Source organism: Numida meleagris, chromosome 3 (genome assembly GCF_002078875.1).
Source record: "Numida meleagris isolate 19003 breed g44 Domestic line chromosome 3, NumMel1.0, whole genome shotgun sequence".
Classification (NCBI taxonomy): domain Eukaryota; kingdom Metazoa; phylum Chordata; class Aves; order Galliformes; family Numididae; genus Numida; species Numida meleagris.
The window spans coordinates 18,752,331-18,768,927 of record NC_034411.1 but is presented as its reverse complement, the minus strand read 5'-3'; positions in this window follow the sequence as shown (position 1 = coordinate 18,768,927).

The window sequence follows — 16,597 nt, the reverse complement described above, 5'->3', positions numbered from 1 at the left end:
TTTTCCCATTGTAGTATTGTGTGTACTTTATGCCCTGCAGGCAAATAGCTTTGGTTGAGGGAGGAAGGCCTTGAGAAGTTTCATGGGTCTGCAACAAGATCAGCTAGTCTGAGTCTAATTTTACCCAACAGTTGCATAAATGAATTTTTAAAACATGATCCATATTCTTAATGTCTAATCCAGGACTGTGCGGTTTCATGCAGGGCTAATCCCATGGAGTAATATATGATTTAAAGCCCTGGATCAGAAAACTACTGAATATCTGTTATTCCAAAATTATGGTGTCTGAGGATAGCTAGTATAAATTGAAGAGAATGGCACACAAGTGAAGAAATATGAAAGACAGAAAACTGTCAGCATGAAATAGATTTTGTCCAAATCACTTAAGTTTTGAAAAATGCCATTTAAAGACTTGGAATAAGAACAGCATTTGCTAACGAGGGAGATTTTAATTAAAATCTCCAGATTGGGCAAGTCCAAGAGAAGGAAAAACTACATTTGTACATTTAAACCAGGAGATTAAGACACAAAAATGCTTGCGGATGCAGAAAAGTCCCCTGTTCAGCTAGCAGGCAGCGGCCCCACAGAAACATGGCCTTGCACTTCATGAAACCAGTGAATCTTTCAACAGAAAGAAACCCCTGGGCAGGATGTCATATACCCAGATGGGTTCCCAGGAGTTGTAGAGCAACTTGGCTTCTCCCACCACTCTGCATTATCTGCCATAAGAAGTTGCCAACACAATGCAGCTCCCCACCTGAGCCTACATTCATGTGGCCGTGAACAAGAGCTGCAGTGGTGGACCGAGCAGATGTTAACTGTTTCTGGGTGACTTTGGGACCGACTTCTGCTCTTTCTCCAGCAAAGTATTTGGAAACCTCACAATCTCCTGCCTGTTACCCTTGTTGTCCCCACACTCTAAGCATTTCAGGCACAGAAGTCTTTCCCTCCTTGCTCTGTATCACATGAAGATTTCATTGGCCACAACAAGAGGTGTTTTTACCCAACTCTAGCCTGCCTGCATTACTTTATATTGCAAGGTATCAACCAGACCCTAAGTATCTTGAAGCTATGCAGGCACCCACTTCAAAAGCAACAGAAAATTGCCTCCTAACTTAGCTCAACAGACAAGGGGCTCACTCCTGAGTTGTCCCTTGATGGCAGAGGTGATGTTGCTGTTGTACACACAGCATCTTGGAGGACAGACCTCTGAACCAACAGTGACAGCCCCTTTCATCCAGCCTGGGCACCTCTGATCCTGGCACACTTGTGGCCCCAGGATTTGTGTCAGTAGCCCCTTTCTGTCTGCTCTGTCCCTCCTGTGCTGGGCTGGGAGCTGCAGGCAGATAGCTGGTGTGCTGCAGCAAGAAGGGAAGCAGACTCCATTGAGCACCTGCTGGGCCAAAGAGCTGAGGATATGCTGCTGCAGAGGATTGTGAGTGACTGCCAGATGTGGGGGATGCTCTCCAGATGCTGGGAGAGTGTCAGCCTCCCACAGTGGGAAAAGCACTTACCAGCATAATGGCAGAGTCGCTCGGCAGTCCCTTTCTTTCTCTCATATTTACTCTTGCCAAAGCAATCTGCAAGTTCAAAGCTGTCACTGAACTCAGACAAGAATGGGATGATTACAAAGTGCAGTAATAATCTGTGTGTAAACCAAAGCACTTCCCATTATGTAATGCAATGGCACACACATTACGAGTCTTTCACTGTGTGCTACCCACAGCTAGCGGGATCCTGCTCAGCTAGGGTGCCTTGGCTCCTCATCACATGCTAACCTCACATTTTGCCTCTGGAAGCCTTTAGCTGTGTCCCTGAGTGTTGGTGCCAGCTAAGAAGGCAGACATTATGCTGCCTTGTGTTTCTGCTATATTGATGGTCCAAGTTCTCTCAGTGACACTTGTATCACAGCAAATGATTCTGTGCTTAGTTTCAGTGGATAAATTCGACAGCCAAATCTATCACTGCTTTTCCTTTGGACCTTGTGATACATTATCCAAAGAGATAATCCACTGCGATAAATAAAACAAAACAAATGAGCGCCTCAACAGCTGGTTTCACTATTGAAGTTTGAAATCAGAGCTGAAGAAAACTTTATCTACTATGACACAACATCTCTTCAAACACTGACAGATTTTTCCTGTTGTTCATATTTATATGATGAAAACAATCGACACAATATTTTTTAAAGAAGAAAGGCAAGAATCTCAGCCCAGCCTCAGACAAAGCTTTTATTTCCAGATGTTCTTCTTTGCGTAACATGAAACATAAGAACTCTTGTACAGGGTCAAGCTAAAGATGCATCTGGCCTGGTCTTCTGACTTTGAAAGCAGAGTAGAGAGTATATAGGGAACAGAACAGTGGTACTTTGCCTATGCTAGCCCCCTCGTTTCTGATGCCTTCACTACTTAGAATTGACTTTTTGGTACACCATTAGCCTTACACAATAGGTAGGATTCAGAATAACTAAAATAATTCAGATAAGATTAAACATCTTGAATGGGTGGATTAAAGGGAAAACTATTTACATGAACATTTCTCTGCAATTATTGCTCTTTCACTACAAATATTGTGTACACCTCTACAAAAGTATTAACCCTTAACTTTTCCATTCATTGTCTGATTTTACTGTTCAATTCACCTGATAAGAGCTATTTTCTTGCCATATCTCTAAAAATATGAGGCAAAATTCCTGTTGGAAGCTGGAATGGGAATATTGCCATTGTAAAAACATGCATAGATGGGCAACCTTGCCCACAGCAAGGGGTTGGAACTGAATGGCCTTTAAGGTCTCTTCCAGTTCAAACCATTCTGTGATTCCATGATGTATAGATCCATTGTTATGAACTCTGTGCCTGCCTTGATCTATATTAGCAGGGAGGTAGCTGCACATTCGAAATAAGCACATTAAACAACTCCAGATTCATGACAACATGGTCAGGATCAGGAACCTTAGACCAGCCAACTCTAACAGGGGTACACAGAGTGAGAATGGGTCTTCTGTCTTTATCCAAAGAGGTCTCTATTTACAGTATTAGATACCACACAGTAGCCCACATGTACAAGGGAACATTGAGAGGCTGTTACTCAACGATTTATGTTAAAATTACAAAATAAATTTTTAAATGATAAATTGGTGTCTTCTTACGAATTTTATCCTGCTGGAAACAAAAGAAACCACTACGTACACCTTATGGTAAGGTTTAAATAAATATTAGTTAAAAAAGCAAAAGTGTGGTCTCTTTTATTGCCAATTACAGGTTTACAAAGTGAAACAGGGAGAAGTAAAACTATAGCCAAAACAGACTTCCAGAGAGCCCTCCAGAGTCTGACTTGCTGTTCACTGGACTAACATTAGTTATATTTTTATACCACAAGAATGGGCAGGGAGTATTACTAGGGTTTTGGTAGCTTTATGATCAACTTCATATTCAAGGTATTTTCTTCCAGAAATCTACAAGTTTATGTGCAATCCTTAAGGAATATATCAGTGAACAGGAAGAAGCAGTAGTAGTGTTGGTGAGGAAAAGAAAAAAAGGGAGGCTCAGGGTCAGTCTAGAAGTCAGATATAGCTGTAAAATTTAGTTCAACACATCCAAAGCAAGTTGCTGGCTTTCTGCTCCCTGTGTTCCAGGAAGGGAGCATTCCTTGGCAGGCACTTCATTCAGAGGTTTCGATTTATGGGAAAGAGGCTTGCCTCAAAGAAGCTATTTTTCTTATTTTACCAAAGTTTGGTGTTTTCCATCATTAGATATTTTCACCTCAAAAAAAAAAGTTTGTTTCCATCCAGATAACAGGGAGTTCCTAGGCTTTTATGCTAAGGTGCTCCAATTGGAAAGTGAAGTCTACACAGCAAAGATCTTGAAAAAAGTCAGAAAATAAAAATATACAACCTTAACCAAACACTTTTGATCTTTCTAGATGCCCATGCCAATCCTACTGCTGTAGCAGCACACCCAGGGTGCCCAGGTGAGCCAGGGCCATATGCTGGCTACATTTTGCACATGGAGGCAAAGGGAACTCTGAATTGCCCACGGCTGCACCGTGCTTTCAGCAGAACTCACAACTGAACCCACATTTCCTGAGTAGTAATCCAGTGCTCTTAACCACAAAAGCAAATAAAATGTAATGGGCCAGATCTTCTGATTTAGGAGGCTAAACCTAGAGTTCTGCCAGTCTTACCTTGTCTAAAGATCTGCTCCAATACACACCCACTCTGAGATTTCTATAACATGTAGGGGTTCTTGGCCTTTCTGGTATCTCAGATGTCTGATTTTTTTAAAGTAAAGAATTTTTCTCTGGAAGAGGTATTGTGAATTTTCCAGAGTTATCTTGCAATAATGCCATTCGTGTAGCGATGGAACATAATTTGCCATCAGGATCTATATGAGGTAATGCCATCTGCATCACATCTCTTTTGCTATGGAGAAAACACTAAAATGTAATTTGAGGTCAAGATTGTAGGGATTAAGATTACTGCTTCTTTTAAGTACACTGTAAAGACGGAAAATTTAAGTGGGCTTGTAAAATGGAACGATCTTTGTGTCAGACCATATTTTCAGCACATTGCCTGTTATTGCCTAGAAGAGTATTTAAAAATGGACCAAATGCCCACCATACTGTACCTTGATGTATGTAGCATATGTTCTCTTTCTATTTGCTTGCATTCACTTAGGAATCTATACCTGATCTGCTTATAAACATTTCAGAAAGCAAGATCATAATTCGAATCTCAAGGCAAGATGAATTTCCTTAAACTTTGTACATTTACATTAAAAATATCTCTGTTTGGTCACATGACTCCCTAAATTACATACTCATTTTGTCTCATATTTTGAACAAAATTTGATATAGGATGTAGAAGACCTCTAGGGTGGATTCACTTTTCTTAGAAAGGAAGGCAGATGAGTCCATAACAATTCCAATGGAGACCTGATAAAGTGAAGGGTTAAGCATCCTCATCCACGGGGAGTTCTTGGTGCTTTCCAGGAATGAGCACGCTAGTACCTACATCTAGATTTCCTCTCTGTGAGTGATCTCTGTTTTTGTGGCAGTGCCACCACTTACTTGCAGCTGTATTTGTCTAAGAGCAACAGTGGCACCTCTTTTAATTCTGCAGTATCTGGATTTGGCTCTGTTGACATCAGAGGTTTTAATGTTTAGAAGATCATGACTTGCTATGGATTTGATGTATTTCTCTTTATTTCATTCATAGTTTATGCTTAAACCCCATCCACTCAGAATAAGAATGAGCAAATACTGCTGGAAGACTGGAGGAGAGTAGTGTGGCTTTTCTGGATCTCTGATCTGTCTTTTTGCTGGACCTCTTCTCCTGGGCGCCTTAGTTGCTCATACCACATTGTTTGAGGGTATCTTTAACGGGTTTCTCCATTCAATTCCTCTGACAGGTGCCATGACCTCCATTTTTCAAGCACTGAAAGTTCAAGAGCTGAAATTTGAGTAATTTCAGCCATGTTACAGGTAAATCTGGCTCGAGGTTAGTGAACAGAACTGAGGTCTACAGAGGAGGTAAAAGGGCCCATTGGGGCCCCTTACCTGGACTACTCATGATGAGGAGCCTGAACAGCCCCTCATCCAGGAAAAATGTAGTAACAGGACTGTCTCTAAATTAGTGGAATACATATCAATATGCATGAAAATACCTTTGTAATGCCTGTATTTGTAGGACTATTCAACTAAATAACAACAAATAATCGAAGATAACATTTTGAGCTCACTCTGGTGAACTCTTTTTATGTGATTAGAGAAGCTCCACAGGTTATGGACCAAGAAGAAAGTCTCTAAGCGTTCATATCACCAGTCTGTAAACTCCTCATTTGGCAAAGGAGCAGAGACATCTGCTGAAATAGAGAAATTCTTATTCACTGAGTTCAGTACAGAGAAGCCTGCAGCTAACCAATGACACCATTTACCACCATCATCATCCATAGCTGCCAATGCAGTCCAGATGAGTTCAGTGTCAGGGTTTCAGAGACCTCATGATAATGGAGCTAAACACTGAAAACAAAAACAAGAGGCTTTGGGAATCATGGGTCAAAGATTAAGTAGAGATCAATCTAGTTACAAATAAATTGATAAATTCTCCCTGATGTGAGGCTGCGTAATTAGAAGCAGACAAATCTCCCTAATTGCCCAAATCAGAAGTACACGAAGCTCATTACTCCCTTCTACTATCAGCTATGACACCGAACTAGATCAAAACAAAATTCCTACTTCTGAGGATGTTGTCTTTGGATCTTGTAATCACAGCTGTTGAAAGGGACAGTGATGTATCACAGTACCAGAAATCCCCAACAACTGGAGCAGGTGATAACTTCTAGCATACTCAGCTATTTTTGCACCAGCATAAATGATTACACAAGGTGTAATGCAATGCTGGAGCTGTTATTATGTGCATACACAGCAGCAGCAAGGAGCAGGTAAGACCCAACAGACAGATTTAAGGTCTGCTCTCATTAACATCTTTGCCAGAAGTTGGATGTAAAGAGATGTTCTTAAAACTTGAGATAAAATCCAGCAGAGTAGTTCAGAACACGTTTTTCTTTGTATTTCAGAACTATTTATTTTTTAAAATGTTACCTGAATGACTCTGCAGAGACCTCTTTCCAGGAAATTCAGTCATTCCCTTGTGTACTTGAAAAGAAGTCTATGCAGTAATCTACTCTTGCCTAAGTAAAAAGAATTAAAACAAATTGAGAAAAAGTTGAGCATTGAATCTGCAGGGAAAAAAAAAAGTGTTGTTTAAATTACCTTGCCCTTCCACAACCCACTGTGTGAGTAACAAGAGCAATGGCACCTCATAACACTATTAAAATACTGATTATTTACTTCAGGCTGTCATGACATGCTACAGTAAACTGGGAGTGAGGCCGAAATCAGGCCCAAATTCTTGATGCAATCTCTAAATTGATCCATCTGTACTTTAGTCATTGCTTACTTGCAGTGCCTTGTAAAACTCCCCACTGCCACTAAGTATGGCTTATAGCTTCTAAGGATACAAATATTTATTGTTTCAACAGGCCAAACACATTACACATATTCCTCTTGGGTTGCTCCAACAAGGATAAGTAAACTGCTTTCTTTGTGCTTTTGAAATGAGTTTGAAAATATCCTTTTAACAATTATTTTTATGACTGCAGTCACTTCTGATAAAGGGTTGTGAGGGTGCCAAGGAGGCTTAGATATCTTTTATCATCCCTTTACCATGTGCTCATCAGCAGCTTTACGGCAGGGAAGAGCAAGGCATCAAACCCATACGAACCACTCAATAGGCAGAGCGCAGGCATCCAACTACCTTAGTGTCTTAAAGGTCCCATGGAAACATCCATAATTCCTGACTTGGCAGCAAGAGTCCCTGCATCCTGGAATCATCTTGAATCATAGAATCACAGAATCATAAAGGTTGGACGCACCACTAAGATCATCTAGTCCAATCATCAACCATGCCTGTGACCACTCTAGACCATGTCCTTCAGTGCCACATCTCCATGGTTCTTGAACACCTCCAGGGATGGTGACTCCACCACCTCCCTGGGCAGCCTCTGCCAGTGCCTTAGCACTCTTTCTGAGAATAAATTTTTTCCTAATATTCAAACTGAACCTCCCCTGGTGGAACTTTAGGCCCTTACCTCTCATCTTATCAAAATGTCACTGGATGCTCAGATTTCTCAGGGCATGTTTTTGCTGTGGAGTGTATGGTGTACTAATGAGCTCAACCAGAGTCTGTCTGGTTCTAGCCTTACATCAGGGCTAATCAGTGCTGAGTGCCACACCAGCTCAGAGTGACTGTCTTGCTGCCAGGTACTCATTTGCTTCTGAACAGGCTGGCCCACGCCAAGGGGACCTATGTATCAGCCAACACGCAGCTTCACACTTCTCATTTGGCTGCACTGCACTTTGCCCTTTGCCCAAGCCCTGCCTCACATTTTGAGCACCTCATTTAAATATAAATAAAGACTGACTGACTGGTTTTGTTCCCTTGTAATGACACACGCATGATTACGTGCCTGGCAAGTTTTCACTGGATACACACAGAGGGAGTGAAATCTGTAAGTGCTTTTTTCCTACTGTGCATATGATGAGGTATTACAACACTAGGATGCTCAGTTGAAAGCAAGGCTCTGGTTCAAAGGCAATGCAGGTGGTTTTGATTGTTTCTGTAGACCAGAATGCCTGTTTAATAAGAACAAGCAAGTACATGCAGAATTCAGAGGATCAACAAAATGTTCTCATTAAAGGCTTTCTACCATAATGTGCCTACAGACACATGCACACAAAATTAAATAAATGTCACAACATAAAAATGTGGAGTATCAGCTATTGTATTTCAGTTCACTAGGGGATAATTGATCAAGCAGTGCATTCTTAAGTGATGTATTATGAGAAAACTACCTCCTAATTGGCAAGGGTAAGTAAGTAAGGGTAAGTAATATGACTAGAAATAATAAGATACAGTGTAGATGCAGTTCTGAGTGTATGTGTTCTGTTTACCAGGCCACCATGAAGGTTGATTGCTTTGGTGAGACGTTTTTCCACAGTTTTAATATAGCTGGTTAAGCAGTAAAAAAATCTTATTTTTCCACAGCTGCCACCTGTCTGAAGTATGGTAGGCACTTCTTAATTAGCATCTATTCATACTGAAAATAATGGACTGACTACAAGGTGGTCCTGATTATAGGGGACTAGATGGAATGTATTGTTTGGAAGTTGTATTTTGTTCAACATCTTTGCCAATGACCTCGACTGGGTGATGAAGCTCACCCTCATCAAGTCTGCCAAAGTCATGGAGGGGGCAGTCAATAAGCATGAGGGCATTTAGAAGGATCGAAACAGGCTGGAGGAATGGGTCAAAATGATCTTTCTGAGATTCAAGGTCAAATATAGAATCCCACACCTGGGAAGGAAGACATTTTGCAATAGTTCAACCTGAGGATCAATGGGCTGGAAAGAAGCTGTGCTGAAAGAAGGTTGGGGGTCTTGGCAGAGCACAGACAGGGCGTCTTGGCAGCAAAGTCAGTTAACAGCATCCTGGGCTTTATCAACAGAATCATAGTCAGTTACTGAGGGAAAGGATTATCTCTCTCTATTCAGCCTTTCTTAGACACCATCTAGAACATTGTGTCCAGTGCTGGTGCACACAGAAGAAAGATTTAATGAACTGCCTGTGAAGACATTCAAGATGCAGAACAGGTCACCCAGAGAGGTTGTACAGCCTCCACACTTCATGATTTTCACGTAGATGGAGCCTTACTATGACCATATAGCTAACCTTGGCATTCTGTGAGTGAGAGATTGGACTAGAGATGTCCTAGAGACGTCCCTTACAGCCTGATTTGCTCTGATTCTGTGATTCTGTGAATTATTCTCAGTCATTCTTTTTTCCTCCAACTGATCTTAAAAGAATTATGTCAAACAAACAGAATGTTCAACTGATCTTTGGACACAACAGAACACCTGAACAAGAAGGAAGATGAAATATTAAAAAAAAAAAAGGATGTATCAGTTCTTACCATGAATGCAACATTGGAGGAGAAAAAAGGGAGACTTTGTGGAGAAGGTTTTGTTGCTGAACCACTACCTTCTTGTATGAGAAAAACTCTCTGGGGCCAGACCCACTGGCTTGGTGGGTTAGTCTGACAGTGTTGGGCCTAGGGTCTTGGCCTAGCCCTAGCTATAAATCAAACACATAGCTGCTGAGGTACTAATCCCAGTTACAGAAGTAAATCTGTGCTAAAAAAAAAAAAAGAAAATTCCACTCTTAAAATGCTGCTTCTAGTAACTGAGTTAAATATGACATAAATATCCTGGACAAATGTGTAGCTCTGGAAATACTGAAATCCTGGCCCCATGACACAGCTGGGATTCCTGCCATTCACTAAAAACTTAAGCTGGGAAACACTTTGTCCAATTACTAAAAAACAATGAAGATATAAAGGAATTAAAACCTAAAAACAGAGGTGTTGAAAGAAAGAAAACAGACCCACATAATAAACAATATTGTTTTAATTAAGGCAGCAGAGAAAAACGTCCACTAGCTTGGATGCCCTTGGTGCGCATGTGAGCACACATGATTCTCTTGGGAGAGGTTTCTGCTGAGGTACAAAAACAGGTGTCAGAGACACTAGTGACATAAACGTCAGCTCTGCTGCCCTAAAGCTGCTGCAGAGAGCAGATCTGGCATGAATCCTTACATACATTCACAGCTTAGACCCTATCTGTGAAAACTGTGTCTGGCTGCGTATGGATGGTAGACACTGAGAAGGGATTTCATGCCCTGAACTTCTGAACTCTGTAGGCCAAAGGCTTGGATACCCACACTTACGTTGTTTGTGAAGAGTCATTTATTGAGCTCCATCCTGAAAGAAACCACAAGACATTCTGAAGGGCAAAATTCAAGAGCTAAAAATATTCCTCCGGAATTGGATGCAATGAGAAAGACTTCAAAATTTAGACAGATGTGTGTTTCCAAGAGAAGTATTTTGTTCTTCAGCTTTCAGAAAGTAGTATTTTAGTGCTTCAGTAATTGGAACAAAGAGGCATTCAGCCGCCATTGCATAAAGTCCAAATGATCAAAGGAGAATTTCTGGTTTTCCTTTTCAGGTGATAACTAAAAGTAACATGCTTGGTACTTCTTTAACAGGCATTTCTCTGACAAGAACCTCCAGCAGGCTTGTGAGTGAAAGGTGAGTAAACAGATACTTAGCTGAACATGAAGATCTTCAGCAAGCAAGCAAGAGTGAGAAAAGAAAAAGATGAGAACTTTTTGTGTGTTTAACTTTGAAATTATATGATCACAGACAGAGGCACATGATTCTTTTCTTTTGTCCGTGGTTTCTAAGCCTCTCAGGAATACCTGCATTACATTCTGAAGGTTTTTTTTTTTCACGCACATGGAATCTAGAAACTTACTTTAAAATGAAGTGTAGGACTTTCAAGATTATCACATGATCACTCTAATGCTGCAACAGAGCATCTAAGCAAATCACCAATTGTCTTGGGATTCAAAGTAAGTAGAGTTTATACAACACAAAATAAAAGCAGCTAGGTAACATCACAGCAGAATGAGACTGGATTGAGAATGGTCTTATTTAAGTGATGCCAGAAAAGCCAAACAACTCCTCTCAAGACCAGATACTCTAAGGAAATTTCTACCGTGTTCTAGACTCTTGGTTTGTCGCTTTCTAGATTATTCAAACCCTGCTGCATTCAAAACAGAGTGGAAAATCAAACTGAAAATTACAATTCAGTTCAACTATGAATCGAAGTCCCCGGGAAAGGGTTTTTGTCATTGCTGAATACACAAAGCCAGTGCAAATCATTAGCTGTGGAAAAGTTTCCATGCACTAGAAGTTAGGAGCAAATCTTCAGCTGATCTATGTTCAGTGCCCTGAATGGAGCTATAACTTTTTACACCAGTTCAGTAGCTGCCTCTCTACAACTGAGGGAAACAATGATGAGGAAACTGAAAAAGAAGGAGCTCAAGTTTTCCACAAGCCAAAGGTCCACAAACCACATTCCCCCACGCCAGAAAAACGGATGCGCATATGATACAAGACCCGCATCTACCACCTCACCTTGTCCAATAAGAGTACTCTCTCAGTAAGACCAAAGGAAAGAGCCTACTGTACCTTTTTCTATTGCAGAGGAAATAGAACCCCTACAAGGTCGGCATGTTGTTTCTAGTTTGTTTGGTTGGCTTTTTTATACTATTGAGATCTGGTCACACATTTTATTTTCTTTCAATGAAGATTTTTTTTTAGATAAGACAATGCTCAGGAACCAAGAGGGGACAGGCTTTCAGAACCATTTTGCTCTTGTTTAAGTAACTAAATGAAATTGCTAGATGCACTCTTGAACACTTGGTTATTATATTTAGATGACATTTTTTCTGAACTTTGAACATTTTTTCCCAGACTGGGACAATTTTATCCCTGACTCCTTGGAAAACTGTCCACGGGTTTGTTACTCAAGGAAAAGCTGATACACTGCTTACCAGTTTATGAACACACTTTCTACTATTTTTATCATTCTCTGCTTACTTGACTACAATATCATGGACAGTCAATGATATTAATGTCCTCCAAGCTCAATAGGACTAAGTAGAAGCATAAAGCAAGAGGTAAAAATAATTACATGGGCATATATTTTACGCAGGACATAAGCATATCTTTATGTGCTGCAACATTCAAGAGCAGTGTTCGACATTACTAAGCTTCAAAGAGTTACCAAAAGATAAATATAACAATGCATATCTTGTTTGTACTCTTGCTTGCTCCCATGAAGTCATTCAGGTTGGAAGGGAACAAATATGTTCATTTAGTTCAGCAATTTTCTCAGTGTTCTTTTCATGTCATGTTATTATGGCTTTTACTTCAGATATCTGCATGTACTATTCTTACTCTTATCATTATCGCTTTCTCTCCTTCAGAAGTCTTGCACTATGGCCACTCTTTTCACCCATAGTTTTACTGTACCTGAAACTATATACTGTTTTAATGACTTATTGCCTTTTCCTCTATTCAGTTACTTTATCATTTACATTCTCACCTTCAAGCCTGAACTGGACGATCCATTTCCACTGCACAACTTTTCAGCTCTGTTGCCTCCCTCCAGTTCCCCCAGATGTCACTTTGTATGACTTGTGTATCAGTGTAGGAATATATTCCTGTTACTCCTAGTCATGCACTACTTTGAAAGACCCTTCTTCATCTGTAAAGAGACTGTACTATGCATCTGATTTAAAATGTAGTAGAACTGGACCTGGCAGGCACGCACGTCGTCTTTTAACAAAACAAAATTACCCAAGTTCACCATGAGCACATGCCCAAAGCAAATGCTGTTAAAAAGTAAGGAGAATTTTAATAAGAGGGGGGAAATGAAGGCAGCCAGGAAAAACACAGCTTCTTAATTTTGCTGCAAATTATTCTCCAACCCTTGTTTCTCCCAAACCAGCTAGATCAAACAATCAGTATGCAGCTTGCACTATACTGGGTCAAGAGTAGCAAACATCCAGCTGTGCCTGGCACACAGGTGTCTGGGTTATGTGTTGCCAGCTACAGGTGGACTGATTGATGTTGTGGTTGGTTTTTTTTTTGTTGTTGTTGGGAACAGGGCCATGCAGGAAGGAAGGTGAGAGAACAGGCGTGGGCTGGGCATGTTTCTGCATTGCAAAGCTCACGGTCCACTGGTATTGCAAATTTCCCCTACAGAACCTGTGCTGGATCAAGAGCCCCTTTTTCATTTCCCTGCCATACCCAGATTGCTGGACAAACTGAAACTTTTCCACTGCTTGGAGCTTAACACTGAAGGGCAGTTCACTTTGGGTGGGATTAGGGACATATGAATTTATGCTTGCTACCACAAATCCTTCTGAAATACAACCTCAGTTCTGTAGCCCTTCTCAGACACTTAGCAGCTCAGGAAGAGCAGGTCAGGTTGCCATGGGCAGGGGTTCCACACAGCACACAGTAGAGGAAGCAGCTATCTTCCTGAATAACGTTTTGCTGCCTGGATTTTTCCGGTGTTTTTAATTTAAATAACAAAAGTCAATTCCTCCCACCTTATCATATCTCAGCAATGCATTAGAAACTGATGGTATCTTAGGATTTCCAGCTGTTGGCACCAGTGAGAGAGTTAAATCTCTTTACTGACTTTAAACCATAAATGTTTGTACAGTTGAAGAAAGCTAATGACATTTTCTGATGCAGACATTTTTCTGAGTTAATAGAACAGCTCTGCACTTCTCCATTAGCATTTTCATTGAACATTGCTGCAATAGCAAGTCCTGGCCCCTAGCATTCCCATTCTGCTTCTTCAAAAATTAAGTGACACTGTTGATGAATTAGCAACTAACAATTAGCAAAAGAGCTTAATTCAGCTCTCTGAGGTGTTCACTGCACAGTTACATGAAGAGGAGCAATGTATCTTTGGCATATGGCACTGAGAATGCATGAACATCTCTCCAAAGGTGGATTTTTTTTCAAAAACGAACTCAGTGGCAGCTTCTAGCAGTTGCTTTTCAGATGATGGAATAAGTACATGTTGACATCTCCATTATCAGTGTCCAATTCAGTATGTAACCCTGAAATACGGAATAAATTTTGCAGAAGCTTCCCGTTCTTAAATCTGGAGAAGTACTCTCCAAATGAATGCCATCATCCCCCAGTGCATGCTGGGGCAACTTCCACATTCCTTCATCTTTTCTCTTCCCTTCCATCTCACCCTTTTCCACTTTCAAGCAGTGCTCTCTACTGCACTCCCACAGAAGGCAGGGAGGATGTGCAGCCCTGCTTCCTTACAGCTCTCCAGCAGAAGGGGCAATCTCACGCAGCCCAGCTCTGCTTAGCTCTTTAATATACAAAAGCCAAAGTAGTAATGCCGTGGTATGGGCACAGCTCTCAAGATCAAATCTGCTGTTTGCGTGATGCATTGCCAGCACTTTTATGTCAATTAATGCTTTTCTGCAGTCAGATGTTTTTCATTAGCAAGAAAAGAGAGATTCCAGGTGAGGATTTTATAAATGTGTTGACAAATGCCAACATTTTTTATTCAAGTTATGATTGAAATGATTGTAACCTCCTCAGGAAAATGCTAGGAATGCTCTTGATGTGGTTAACAGGGGAGAGAATGGCTGAGGGTGCCAGAACAAACTCTTTGATTCTGCAGAAAACTGGACAGCAGGCCAGAAGGTAGTTTGTTCATACACACGTTGTGGATATGCAGCTTAGCACAGTGTGCTGTGCGCACAAGTTTGTGACAGAACAAAAGAGGTGATCCAGGTTATCTTTTAAGCTCAATGCTTATGTTCAATAGCTTTCCACATCTTGAAGTCCAAATTCCAGACTTCTGATATAGATACTGTTTTATACTACATGCAGGTTCTCCTTCTTATCATTAAAAATATACCAAGAAATAGAAGTTACTTGCCACATGTTTCTACAGCTTTTCCTTTACATACATGCATACTTATCATGTATGTCTTTATGTTTGTCTTACACAAAGCAACAAAGAATTGTAGCTTTTATTTAGAACAGAATTCATATAGTTTCTGATAACCCCCAGTTCTGATAGCCCACTGCTGAGAGTGGGTGTGCAGTTTAGCCTAGCTAATAATGAGGCTATTCCCTGAACTAGCTCACTGGGAAGCTCTGTGTAAAATGACTCTGTGTCCCAATGCAGGCATAGAAATGGCAACATGAATCTCAGCCCAACTCTTTCATACAGTGAAGCAATGCCATTGCTGTCTCAGAAAGCATAATACCTCATCTCGCAGTTGTTTTGACAACTCCAGTGAGTTTAAGAAACAGTAGGCTGTGAATTTATATACAGGTTACCACCAAAATTGAGGATTCCTTCTCTAACACAAAAAAGCTCCCTCATTTTGTCCTGTCTTACCCTGATTTCTATGCTTTTTTAAAATTTTTCTAGCATGATCCTTGGAGTTCAGAGTGCCAGTGCTGTCATGAAACACATTTGCACAGCAATTGAGAGGTCATCTGTTTCACAAATACTCAAAACCAGTAATGCTATCAACCCAGTAACTTTCTTATGTGCACTTTCCCAATCCTTCTATTAATAAACCAAGCTATGAAACAGTAGTTTACTTTTTACTTTTTAGGTGGACACCTAATCTAATAACAAGGGGCATTCTCTAAAAATAGAGGCAATATAACACTTACCACTGCATTTAAGTGGCTGTGTGATTAAATTCTGGTGGTTGGTGGAGGTTGTTCTTATTTCCCTCTGGATTTGAAATATCTCTTTTGTCTTCAGCATACACGTTACAGAATAGCCCCAGAATTAGGTCTATTACTGCCAGAGCTATGCTGAAGTCAGTGTAGATGCTGCTTCCCAAGAAACAAACAACAAAAAAATAAGGACTTAAAAAAATAATTTTAAAAAATCAACCTCATTAGCTGCAAGCTGTCTAGAAACAATAGGGTGAAATTAGTAAATTATTTGTCAGTAGAAGTAGAAAAGAATAAAATCACTATGGAAAGAATTTTTTCTTTCAAAAGCAGACAGACGCTCTGTTGTGGTTTTAAAGGAGAAGGGAGGAAATGTTGGTTTGGCCCATTTTGATCTCTAAAGGCTTGTAAATCAGTGATAATAAGCTTTCCTAGTCTAGCCTGGGAGAGGCTGTCCTGGAGTGATTCACATTTCAAAGCGTTCAGGATAAACAGAGCACGGCTCTCCAGTGTGTTCCTGTGGAGTAAGCAGGACAGCACAAATTGGGGAAGACTGCTATTCAGGGTGGACCAAATCTTCCACCAACCTCAAAGCCAACAGAATAAGTACAGCGGAGCTCAACTGCTTTCATTTTCCAGCCAAAATCACTGCCTTGTTAAACTCTGGTAACTAAATAAAGGATAAATAAACTAAATAAAGGCAAAGAATGATTGTTCTTTTAGTTTTCTTACCAAGTTGTATCACAGGATGTTTCCTCCAAGACCCCATAGGGCTTTGTCTTTTAGACAAAGCCTGTTTATTTGGTTGTACTTCACAGAAGGACATTGGTCCTGACAAACAGAAAGATTTATGGTAAATATAATTCACCTGTGAAATTGGGCACCTCAAT